Source organism: Myiozetetes cayanensis, unplaced genomic scaffold (assembly GCF_022539395.1).
Source record: "Myiozetetes cayanensis isolate MyiCay16 unplaced genomic scaffold, myiCay2020 scf24, whole genome shotgun sequence".
NCBI lineage: Eukaryota > Metazoa > Chordata > Aves > Passeriformes > Tyrannidae > Myiozetetes > Myiozetetes cayanensis.
The window spans coordinates 4,968,095-4,981,170 of NW_026087456.1; the positions used below are offsets into that span (position 1 = coordinate 4,968,095).

The 13,076-nt window shown below is 38.5% G+C and overlaps 1 long non-coding RNA gene across 2 annotated transcripts in view; it reads left to right on the forward strand.

Moving 5' to 3' along the window:
* Window positions 1–1,384: 1,384 nt before the first annotated feature.
* LOC126642785 (uncharacterized) overlaps window positions 1,385–13,076 on the forward strand; it is a 30,885-nt gene continuing 19,193 nt past the window's right edge. For both annotated transcript variants that reach the window (XR_007629552.1, XR_007629551.1), the window contains exons 1-5: window positions 1,385–1,487; window positions 5,955–6,080; window positions 6,786–6,849; window positions 10,570–10,644; window positions 11,181–11,240. This is a non-coding gene — a long non-coding RNA (uncharacterized LOC126642785). The remainder of the gene's footprint in view (window positions 1,488–5,954; window positions 6,081–6,785; window positions 6,850–10,569; window positions 10,645–11,180; window positions 11,241–13,076) is intronic.

Below are 13,076 nucleotides of genomic sequence, written 5' to 3' on the forward strand. Positions count from 1 at the left end.
TACCTGGAGAATATTAAGGCGTTTATCTCCTTTTGACACACAGGACTGTTATTTCCATCTTACAGAGAGAGAGCTGTAAGAGAGGGAAAGAGGTGTTTAATGATATCAAGGCAGACCTAACATGTTTAAAAAAAAAAACCAAACAAACAAAAACCCACGAAAACAAAAACAAACAAACAACAAACCAAAACAAAAACAAAATAACCAACCAAACAAAAAACCAAAACCAACCAAACAAAAAAAGAGGCTTAGAGGGCAGAGTATCCTAAATTCAGGATTGATCTTCATTCCTTGGGATGAAACAGCTTTTCATGGAGGTGGCTGTTTTTAAGTAGGAAAAAAGCAACTCAGTCTGCACAAAATGCCATTCTCTGTAAATGTAACAATTTCACTGTACAATACTCTGAGGGATTTGGCCATGAAGAATTTTTGCATAGATGTCAACCATCTGAGCTGCAAAGCTGCCCTTTCTAAGTCTCAGTCTCAAGGGATGTGGCTGTTTTTGAGGTTGGTTGTGAGATGGAGGAGCTTGTTTTCTGCCTACTGAGGAACACTAGAAATTGTGTGGACTTCCTGATTGAGGTCACAGCCCCAAAAGATTGGAGCTTTTTATTCAATCCAAATCAAATTTCACAGTGGAAGGGAAAGTCACTTTTGTGACCTGTTGACTCTTTCCATGCCAAATATTAAAAGGATTACTGCAAACAATGAAGGTGTTGAACTTGAAATAATTTTGTATGACATGAAGTACAAGGTAACACAGATATAAAGGGGTATTTTAACTACTAAACCAAGTTTTACCAAATATGTTTTCAGCTATTTGTGTTGTATTAGCCCTTACTTGATATCAGATGCCTAATTCAAAATGTATTTCACTATCAGAACAAAAAAAAAACCAACAAATTTTTTTTAATGAAGAATTCTATAAACGTAAAGCCAGACAGTTTTTCTCACTAATTTAATTGTATGATCTAATAGTCTTTTTGACTCTTCAGGTATTTGATTAAGTAGGTAATAAACAGGTATTTATTTTAAGCATCAAACTTACAGATTTGGAAAAGAAAAACCAAACAAAAGGATACCCTGGTACAGTAATGAATGTTATTTGGTGAAGTTTCAACTCATGTTGAAATATTAATTTTAAAAATCCCTTATTGAACATCCTCTCTCGACATTTTTTATTCCTAATGGTCTTCTTGTGTTTCTCAACCTGACTTCTCTGTGAGGAGATGAGTATTGGAAATCGTATCACTGGTAGATGATTCAGATTTTTCATTTTTCATTTAGCATTACAGGTAGAATTATGGTCAGATACTTTTATTGCCTCCATGACAAAGGAAAGAGATTTTTATTACATTTTCTTTCCCTGTGTTTATCTCTTGCAGATAAAACCACCAACTTGATTGCACATGTGATAATACAATAAAATTAAACAACAAATAGTAGCTATCACTATTGTGATGATTATCAAGATAGCCTACTAGCAGGTAAGGAAAAAAAAGGTGCCTTAATTATTGAAAAACAAAACACTGAACTTTACTCTGAACACATGGATCCCATTCACATTATTTTTGTGTTCTGTTGAAAACTGTAATTTTATCCAATGTGTACTAATGAGATAGAAATACATATTCTAAATAGTAAAGCAGGTGGAGCAATGGGTTTTCTAAATGTGTGGCACAAAATAGAGAGGAGAGGGTGCAGTGGTCATAACCATAGAAGCACAGAATGGTGAAGGTTGGAAAAGACCTCTAAGATTGAGTCCAACCATAAATCTGAGGCTTTGGTGAGGAATGGAGTGGCAGATAGAGAGAAAAGGTGAGGGAAAAGGCCCAGGAGAGAGCTCAGGAAGGGAAGGGGAAAGCTGTTATCTGATTATTATTGGTATATGTGTCCTTTTACTTCAAAGCCCTTTTTGAAGCTTGCAGTGATTTTTCATGGACCGGTGGCTGCAATCAATGACAGTCTTGTGCTTCTGTAGGAGATTTTCTTTCGTAGCAATGTGGCATGACAAAACACCCAGTGGGAAAATGGTACCGGAGAGCCAAGTGTCAGCAACAACAGTGATCTGTTTTCATCCAAGATCTGCAACTCCTACTTCTTGCAGCCAAACAGTGAGCTTCCCTAATTGCTAACATGCTCCGGTAGCTGTGAGGAGCGTGCCAGCAGTGAAACCCTACCTGTGATCTGAAAGAGATAAAGTGTAACTGAGCAAATGTCTGAAGTCAAACTTTAGGAATTCTAGTAAAACCAGGTGAAAACGAAGCAAAGATGAAGTTAGAACTAATGGGAAATTGTGCCTAACCTCAAACAGAACCTGAAAATGTATTTGTTCTCTCTCAAAAACAGAGGTATGCGGAGGAGTCCTCCATGCCCACCCCTTATTAGCTGTGTTATTTTTTAATCAAACTTACAAGTAAGTGTTAGTCTTCCTGATTCAGCCTGGGAATTGGGAGAGTTAGACTTTGATTCTTGGTGCAGAGTTATTTTAAAATCCCCTGAGGCTCTGGGTAAGGAACATGCAGTAAATCTGATGAGCAGGATTCATGGAGCAGCTGCAGAAAACCACACTGCAGGCTTGGTGAGCCTCGTATCCTCACATACACAAAAAGCAGACCTCATTTTATACTTGGATAAGTTGTGTGGGTACCTGGAGCATCGATCTAGCCAGGACCAAATCCTGCCCATTGCTTTGTGTCAGTGGGAAAAACAATGTTCTGTAAAACTTAATATTAGTTCTCACATGAAACTAAGATTTCCCTAATTCCCTGTCACGGTACAGGTTGGATCATGTTCTGAGACTTATAGCTTCTTTTATAAGTCTAGCAAAGTATGGTTTTCTCGTTCAATATGATAGTGACTCTTCCTGATATCTTATAACTGTCCAGTTTTTTCTGGAATGGTAATAAATTCTTAGCTTTGATGCTATCTTGCTACAAAGAAAGGCTAGTTGTGTGCTGCATTGAGAAGTGTTTACTTTTGTCTGTAAAGCTACATAATAAAGGCAGGCTAATAAAGTTCTGTTTTCAAAATAGCTTGATTTGAAAAAAAAAGTTATTGGGTTTTTGGTTGATTTTGCTGTTTTATAGTCTGTAGGAAAATAGCTAAGAAAAATGTTATGGGAGCACATAGGGGAATTGCTTAGGAAATTTTATACCTTGAACCGTATTTTTAATGTATCAACCTCAAAACACAGAAAAAAACCCCTAGATTTATTGGTAGGTGTTGATATTTGAAACTCTAATTCCAGTTTTTCTTTGTTTGTCTCCTCCTGGGGCTCCTGGTAGCCCAGAACACGATTTGTGAACCATGTAGCTTCCCTGGGCAGGGATTAAAAGACCAGAGGTTTCATTAGCTGACTGCAGTTTATGGGGAACAATTTAGTTCTACTTTTTGGTGTTTCAGCTCAGAGCAGATCATTATAAGAGGAAGATCAGCTCCTATTGGCCTCTTCTTTACCTTTGCTGCCAGCATAGTGAAAACAGCAGTTATGTAAGGAAGGGAGTTGTCCCCTGTACATAAAATAAAGTTTGAATTATTGAAATTAAGTTTTCTCTTTCAAAAAACTGAATGTGTTATTGAGTAGCTTTCCTATATTTTTAATAATTAAACCTCACAGAATTGTCCTCAATAATATTAAACTGTAGCATTATTTTTATAATGAAGTGGCAAAACCCACTTTCAATATAACTTTTATTAACTTTTTTTTTTTAAACTTAGAGATCTGATAGTCCTAAGGGTGCTTGCCTAGCTCACAGTTAGGTCAATGCAAATGATAAATGTATATTACTTGTAAAGGATAAAATTAAAGTTATTTTTCATTTCATGAGGAAGACTTGTATGGCTTTCTCCAACTGATACAGTTACAGACATAAATTCTTGAGAACAAATAGAGAAGAGCACGCTTCCTAATACCTACCTATGTTGTACTCTAAATTCCCTTAAATTCTCAAATACTTTATAACTTTAACAGAGTTAACTTTATAACACAGGAAGCTTTCATATTTGCTAATACATTTCTCATCACATTAATGAGATAACTGCAGAATGAGTTGAGTTCTGAGGGAAACTGTCTATGTGATGCATATCAGAGCTGTTTCCATGATGCAAAGGTAGTTGTGTATTAAAATATAGCATGTCTCCCGAGAAAGGCTTTTACTAGGGTAGCTGGTTTCATGAAGCAACAAAAAGTTTGGATAATTTCAGAGCTGTATTTCTTGTATTAATGACATTTGGCAACAATACGTGCTCCAGAAAATTTTATACAAGGTAAGGTTTGGCTGGTGAGCTCTGCCTTTCTGTCTGATGTAAGCATATTTATTCGATGGATTAATTATTTATGGTGTAGCCTTTCTATAAAACTACTGTTGTATTTCTATTTACTGGTTTTAAAACACTGGCTATGTGGGTGGGCAAAGTGATACTGCAGTGTTTGCCTCCTGTGCCAGCTGGCCACCTAAATGTCTGACTGTGTGTGTTCAACTTTGTTCAGTTGTCACATGACATGAAGCAGGGCTGTGACCCCGGTGACACTCCTGCTTGTAAATGTAAGCTCAGCCATAAAAATTGCTGTGATTCCGTCAACAGTAGGTTCCTCTGTGATGTTTTCTGAACTCCTCTGTTTGCTGAAACTGGTAGAAATAAAGTTTTTTTGCATCTAGAAAAGTAGAATTAATTTGAAACGGGACCAAAAGTTGTCATGGTTAGACCTCAATGTAAAGATTTTTAAAATATGTTTTGCTTATAGGCAACCAAAAGAGATTACAACTATTGTAAAATTATGGTGTTTTTTTTTTGGTTTTTTTTTTTTTTTTTTTCAACACCCCAGGTCTCCTTTCAGGTTTCAAATGCTTTTTAGTGGTACACAGAAATACAGAGTTTTGGGGGTTCTTCTTGCTTAGTGGAATAATCTATGTTAGGCTTCTGCTGAAATTCTGCCAGTGGGAGAGAGCAAACACTGCAGTGTGTCAGACCACATCTTTACATTGAGCCCTAAAGCTGTGTTTCCAAGAATTACTTTTACTGGTGTTATCTCCTTGTTTCTGTGAACATTTGGAGCTCACCATCAAGACAGTGACATGGCTCTCTGCAGAATGCAACAGATAAAGAACTAGAGGACAGGAAATGGAATGGGCTTTCTGAGGAACTGCCACTGCACACTTGGCTTGTCCAGATACTCTTTCGTAACCATTTGGTATTGGGCACTACCAGGGAGTAGTTGCACTTTTCATACAACCCTGAAAAAATATATTTTATGAAGAGTGAAGTAATATTGACCAGTGGAAGTACATTTTGTGACCAGATGTTAATAAGAACTGTACAGAGAGAGAGAACAACACATTGGCAAGTGTTTTCAAACACTGATGTTCTTCAGAGATACTGCAGAAACAGATAAGATACTAGTAACTCCTAAGAGCAGATTTTTGGGAATGTAATTCTGTTTTGCCAAGTAACATAATGCTTATGACTCATCAGAGCCCTCAGGATGGTTCCACACAACAAGCAAAATGAGGACCTTAGTGCTGCCACCCTTGCTCCCGCTGCTTCAGCTTCCTGGAGAAGGTCTCCAGCAGCAGCACTGGGAGACCAGCAGAAAGCAAAATCATGGGGAGCTAGGGGAAGCATGGGATAAAATGCAAAGAGGTACCAACAGAAAATTTCTCTGTTCTACTGGCACTTGCACAGGATGAGCCTTCCAAAGGACTTCATGATATCCTGCTGAAACCAAAACTGAATTCACCTAGTGGGCTTTTGAAAATTTAACACTTTTCATTTGACTAGAGGCTATAAGAATTAGTTCAAAATAAGCATTCCCCTATTCCATTTTCCCTTCCCTTTCATTACTTTCCTTTCTTTATTTCCCTTCTTTTCAATCATCCCAGGGATGAATGAGGTGGCAGAAACTGCCTTTCTGTAAAGCTCATCTTTGACTTCAGCCCCACTTTCTGTTGCAGGCTGCTCCTGATAAACTGATTGCACACCAGGACCTGGCTTCTTGTGTGGGTGATGGAATTGCAGGATGGCTGGTTTGGAAACTCTGCTGTTGTTTACAAAACTTCCCTCTTATCTCTGCTAGTCATGTGAGTTAGTTACAATTAAATGGCTCTGACTGGTTGCCCCAGCCCCAAACTATTTCTGACTGTTTGATTCCAAATAAAATAGACAGCAGGCATGAGGCATTTATTTTCTGATAATAATACAGAATTAAAAGAAAACAAACCCTGAACAATCTAGAAATCATGTCTCAATTTTGCAGTGTAATAAAAATTGAAAAAATAATCTGGAAAAATTCAGGAAAAATATGTTCAAGTTAAAATAAAGTATCATACAGTTATATAAGACCTCGGGGTTCCTTGAGTAAAAAATAATGGTATTTATCAAAGAAACATTTCACTTTATTTTCCTTGTGCGTTTGATTCTCTGCCTTTGCTGTAACACAGCTTTCTGTTCCATTCACAAAGTCCACGAGGTGTGACTGAAGGTAACCGAGCTCATTTCACTGATTTCAGGGGACTGAGTCAAGGGAATAAGGACTGAATCCTTAAAGTCTTTAAAGATGGTCAGGAATAGTTTATGCCATCTGAGGTTGTGCTTGTTCCCAGTTGGTGCACCAAATAGAGGATGTTCATTTTCTTACACTTTTCCTCGTTTAGTCACACAGTATTTATGCAAAGAATTACAGGTCTTTCTCATTAAACTTAGTTTTACTTACATCACAAAAGAATTCCTGTTCTTGTTTGAAGTGTTTTTAACAAATGTTTTTTACTTTTTATTCCTAAAATCAGTGGAGAAGCTTTCCTTCTGTATTGGTCCTAAGAAGTAAGGGATGTACAGTGCACTGCATAACAGGTATTCCTATTTATACTTATATATTTTTAAATATATATATATTTATACTTATATATTGCAGCAAATAATCAGTGAAAGAATATTTCTGGAGAAGCCTAGATATTGGGGATCCCCTATATTTCCTCTTTCTATACCTGAATCTGATTGTTGCTATATGAACATATTAAAGAACTGATGCATCTGTGTGCTGATTTCTTTGCACACTTGTGTACAAATTGTACCAAGACATATAAAAATGTGTAAACTATTTGGAAAGAAAGAAAATTCCCATCCTGGAGAGGTCTGTTACTGTTCTCTTTTCGCAGGAGTAATAGCAGAGAAAACTCCAAGTCTTTCTTTAAGTTGTAATCAGTGTCTCAGGGTCGTGTAGACCTGAGTGACAGAATTTTGATGTTTATTCAACCAGATCTTTCTCTCTTTTCTGCATCTTATGGCCTTTGCTTTATTTTACTTGTGCTTTCTGTTTCCCTTTTTGGGGAGAATACCAGACCTAGGCAAGATCCTGACTAGGCAAGATGATTCCTCATCTCTTCTTTATGCCCCCCATTTCCCTTCCCTGCCCTTCCCAGCTCACTTTCCATCGCAGGACAGGCTGCCACACTTTTGTCCCACGGGCAGTTTGGTTTATGTCAGTTCAGTGTCAGATTTGGGCAATCAGCATGTGACATTCCGGCGGTGTCTGTGGATTGATGGTGACTGGCTAAGGCTGTGGTAATGTGTTTCTCATCTGTTGGTCCTTTCAGACCCTGCTGCAAGAGCTTAGGTCCTCATCTCAATTAGTCACAGCGATTCTAAACATTTGGAGCTGGCTGATGATTACTGTGGTATCAGAGATGGGGGCAGCTCCTGGGTGAATGCTGGGGTCTTGTGGGGCTGCTGTGCATGTCTTTAAACTCCTTTTGGTCATTTGACATGGAGCAGTGAGTGAACGCAGTGCAGCCAGGAAAAAAAACCTAAATGTCTATCCAGCTTCAGTAAGTTTAGGGTCTCCTCCATAACTTAAATGCTCCTTCACATTAGGTGATACATCCTACACACTTTTGAAATGATTCTTTCTTTCCCTACTTGAAGTCTGGCTCTGTTCTGTCACTCAGATTTTGATGTGGATTAATCACTAATATCTAACTCCTGATAAGTTTAAGTACAGACAATAGAACCATTTAGCTGCATTGTTTCCCAGTGTTACCACTGGGCTGTTATTCCATTTTTGATTTCTGTTACTTAAAGATGCGAATGCCTGGTCAGATTGCTGTGGAATCAAAAATATACTAATTGAACATGTATTTCAGGGCAGGTTCTACTTGCATTTCTTCACATGACCTCGTCCTCATTGTTTAGCATTACCTGCATTCTGCTGCTGAGTAATGATCCATCTTCTGTGTCTGGTACACTTAGTCTTCACTATATGAGGTTTCTGAAATCTTTTGAGACAAAAAAGCAGCAAGTAAGCATGAATATATTCAGGCATTTGAAATGAGACATGGATTTTCACTATGTATTCACGGGAGTAAAATTACTAAATTGAAAGATGAATATAGCTGAAATGATAAGGAAAAGATTATAAATGTGGCACTTGGTGTGCTGTGAAGGAGATGTGTTCCTAAAGAGATTAAGGAAATCTCTGTCACTCCAGAGATTGCAGAGAACCAGGCATTTCATTCTGGACCTCACAAGTTCTGTAAAATTACAGATTTAATAAACAAACCATTTTATGTCTCTGTAAGGAACTTAGAGGGGATTTCGAAAGTCAAACACTGAAGACCCTTGCTTTGACTGTGGTGGTAAAAGTAACATCTGCCTCAGACATTTTAACAACAGACTGTTCAGATCATTCTTTTCAGCTCTGGTAGGAGACTTGACAGACATAAGCCATCCTACCCCTCTTTTCTACACTTCTATCTCTCAGCTAAACTAAACATTACATCAAAGCACTCCTATCAAGGACATTCAGATTTAATTTTACCTTTCTATTTTAGATGTTCAGTTCATTACAATAACTTTTGTGGTTTCCTAATTAAAACAATAACACAGAAATAAAAGGAAAACCAGTAATTTTTATGGTCACATCCCTGGGATGCCACAAAATCTTTTTTGTTCTCCAAATCTGAGACAAAAGACCTGACTCAAATTTCTGCCCCACACTCATGTACATTTACCAGTACCAGGACCCACGAGAAGTGACTCTGAGTGCTGCCCATAAGTAATTTATCCCAGCAGTGCTGATGTGTGTGCTCTGCCCAGTATTAACCCACCACCAGAGATCTGTAAATTCTTTCACGTTTGCTTGGTGTCCTTGGTGCCAGGCATGTTTTTTAGTGATTGTAGGATTCCTATGATTTGTAAAATGTTACAGGAGCATTAGCTTTGTCTCGTGCTTTCAGTTTAAACTTTCGTGTAGGTGCTTGTTTAAAGATTTCGAGTTCACAGTTGCAAGAGTTTTTGAAAGCTCTACTCCACAAGATTTATTTTCCTCAGGGAAGTTAAAAGGAAACTCTCAGACAAGGCACTCAAAAAAGCAAAACCAAACAAGGAAAAGACAGAAACAGCTTGAGGAGCATTGAAAACTTTGGTTTAGTATGGAGAGATAATAAACAATAGCTTTCAGGGTCTTATCATGATGTATTGTCTCTATTTCAACACATGGTCTTTGTAAAGTGGACAAAACTGGTTTTATTAAAACATCAATGACAACGAAAAATGCATTTCCCCAAATCATCTCTTCTCCTTGTCAGAATTCATTTTGCCTGGCAGGTGTAGTCCATTTACTGCAACAAAAGGTGAAAGGTTTGATGTTGTGATTGTGGAATCTCAGGGGGACAACACTCAGCTGAACACTCAGTCCCCTCTGTGCAAGCCCAAGAAAGTTTTCTGTGTAACCTGTTTCCCAGATTTCCTATGCATCCACGACTTTATTTAGCATTATGGTGGCTCATGGCCCTTTCTCATGTGGAAAATATCTACTCCATCACAAAGAGGTGAAGTAAAGAGTTCCTTTGGTGGTTGTGAACGAACTTTTAAACCTTGGGTTGCCCAAAGTTATTAGTGATATTGTTTCCAAGTTCCAGGGCATATATTTAGTGAAACATCAAGAATTTAGTCCAAGAAAATGAATAATTATGGCTCTAAATTAGTGCAGAAAAGCCACCATAGCAGTTAATTTAAACTGGGATCACAAAAAGCCCTTCATGGCCAGCAAGAGATTGCCTACAGATGCAGAGGATGTTAAGCCAATGAGGGTGATAACTTTTTAATATGATTCCACTCTGGAACTTAGGTTCCCTGTACTGGATCCCAAAACTGTTTTCTGATCTTAAACTCCTCTTTAAAATATCTCAGTAGCATATAGACTCTTCCTTCTTAAGAACTTGAACCGAGTGACACTGTGCTGGATGATCTACCTAATGGTTAGTGCATTTATTCAGGAGGCAGAGATCCAGTTTGATGTTGAACTGCTGCACTGCAGGAGCTCCCACCACTTGTTCTTGTGCTCCTGGATTGATGGTCCTCATGGAAGAGCTTCACAGCTCCCTACTTCCCTGACCAGTAGCTGGCACTGTGACAGCTGTGCCTTCTGTGCCCTTCTCCTCTTCCCGTTCCCATCTCTTAGTCTAAATTTGAAGTACAGGTACTTTATTCTACTCCTCCATACTCTCCCAGATGATGTAATTACTGTCATGTGCATTCAGTCCCCCCAGTTTCTTGGAATGACATCTTTTGCAGGCATCCATTCTCAGGACATTGGAGCTGATCCCCTCGTTTTCTCATCAGGCTCACATCCAACCCTCATAACAAAAGGTAGGCAATCTGCATGCCACTGTTTCACCTTGTTGAGGCTCCCAACTCCCTCTACCTCCAAACTCAAGAATAAGAGGAAGCTGAGAACAAGCCATCACTTTCCAGCTCTGCCTGTAAGCCTATAAATCTGTATTGGCTGGTATGTCAGAAGAATTTGAAAACTTTGAAAAACCAAGTGTTAGCTATTTTACATGAAAATCATTGAAACAGATAATACCAGGTTTTCTTTCAGACTGTAGTTATTGTAATTATCTGGCAAATTTTGAAATATTGTCCTGTTGAGAAAAAAGATAGTAGTTTGATTGCAATGGTTACAACTGAATAGCCATGGGATTGCTTATTCTGGACATGTATGAATCCTTATTGTCCCAATCCAACTTGAACCTGGAATCCGCTATTTTCCTTATATTTACACCCACTGTATTTCTTGAATGTATCGAAAGTCTTCTTCCTGTTCTTTCCATAGCCCCTTCACCAAATTGATTTTTATATTTACTGCTTTCGTTCCTGAGTGCTTCTGTGCTTTCTGCATACAGGTAAGGAAATGGTTGTATGTGAAAGATGGAGATACGAAGAAGCCAGCCTAGGAGAAATTGGTAAAAGCATTTATAGCTGGATGCTTACTTCACCATCTGGGTAAAATGGCTTTTCTGCTGGGACTGCTGAGCATGCCTGCCTCTTGTTCACTTTGAAATACTTCTGTGTTCACTCATCAGTCGGACTCATTAGTTGACATGAAGTCAGAGAGGAGTGAAATGCTTTCATATGTTAAGTGATTCATACAGTTTACTTGTTCTCAGAATCACTGACTCTGGAGAAAACTAGGTATTATTTCAGACCTCTCCCAGGTTATTCTATACAAGTGCTGCAAAGCCACAAGAAAAAATTTCTTAGTGACTCAAGAAGGTTTCTGGTGACATAAGCCTGCTGAGGGTTTTATGCTGGCCATCCTGACAGTGGTTTCTCTTCATACCACAGTTCCTCACATATATTCTTAGATCTGGAGGTGGGGGGGTCAGGACCAAATGACTCAAACAGCAGAGAGGAGATTTCAATCTGGCAAAGGATAATAAGGGACTTTCTCTGAAAAATGCTGATGTGTCATTTTATGCTACATCCCATAGTCTTAGTTCTTTATTTCATGCTTTCACACTTTTTTATTTCTGGCATATCCAGTGATCTTGGGACAATATTTTCTTTATGCAAATCTCCTTCTGTACAGAATATTAATCTCTGCCACTGGCATTGATGGACAAGGATTAAAGTTTCATTTTAAATACAAAGCTCTGACAGAGCACACCTAATGCTCTGCTGTATATAAAAGATAATTCCACTTAATGGCTTTTAGCTGGAAAAGTTGCAAACTCCAGGCATGCTAGTCTCTTCCATGGTGCTGGCTTAGGAACAACTGTGTAGGAATAGTTATCTTTCTTCTCAGCATACTGTAGTAACAGGTATTTTGGAGCAAGGTTGTTTAACCATGTTGGATTTTAATTTGAAACTAGAGTTTGTTATTACCTTAAAAGAAAGTAATTATTTGTTACCATAACCAAAATGAATCCCCTACAAACAGTAGCTGCCAGCTGGTACTGCGTTTTAAAACTCTTAAAAATTGAGATTTCCAATTATTTTGGCAAAAGCCCAGGAGAGTCTTATTTTTGTTATGTGCTACTCTGTTTGTGGGAATTCATATGGATGTATTTCATCTCCAGTAGAAAGTTACATTACATCACAGGTGTACAGCAGGCACAACCAGTAAAATAAAAATCAAAGCCTCACAGGCTTCAGGCATTGTCCATTTTTTATAGCTTCAGTGTTGGCAGTGTTGTATATTTTAAACCAGCATCAGACAAGATGTCCCCTTCTCTTGCATAGGAGGCAGTGACCAGTTTTAGCTGATGAGCACAGGTTGTCTCTTCTCCAATGTTCTCCCATGGAGGGAGGTGCTGCATCGCTGCACAGGTTAAAAGGGCAGTGGGAGTCAACCCAACAGGCTCATCTCCAACACCATCCAGCCAAGGCCCACGGAGAAATAAATCTCTGCACAAGGAGCAGATGCAGCCCTGGCGTTTCCTAAGAGGCTAAGGCTGTAAATCCAGCTCATTTCACCCTGGGAAAGGTCTGAGCACAATTTCTGCAAAAGGTTACAGCTATCTGATTATTTCCTAGCTCCAGAGTTAAGATAGGGAAAAGGGCTCCCCACTTCCAGTTTGTTGTCGTGAGAGGAAGGGCGTTACGTTGGTGATTTTTTATTTTCTGTACTCATTTCACCACTCCTCCCTCCTCTCAGTTTCCACACTGAATACCAAAAGGGAGGCAGGCATTAGCTTTCAACAGCTTTATAAAAACAAATCAGCATATATTATTTATAAAATGTTCAGTAAGGAACTGTAAATCAGCCAGAATTTTAAAAACTAGATTGACAGGGTACC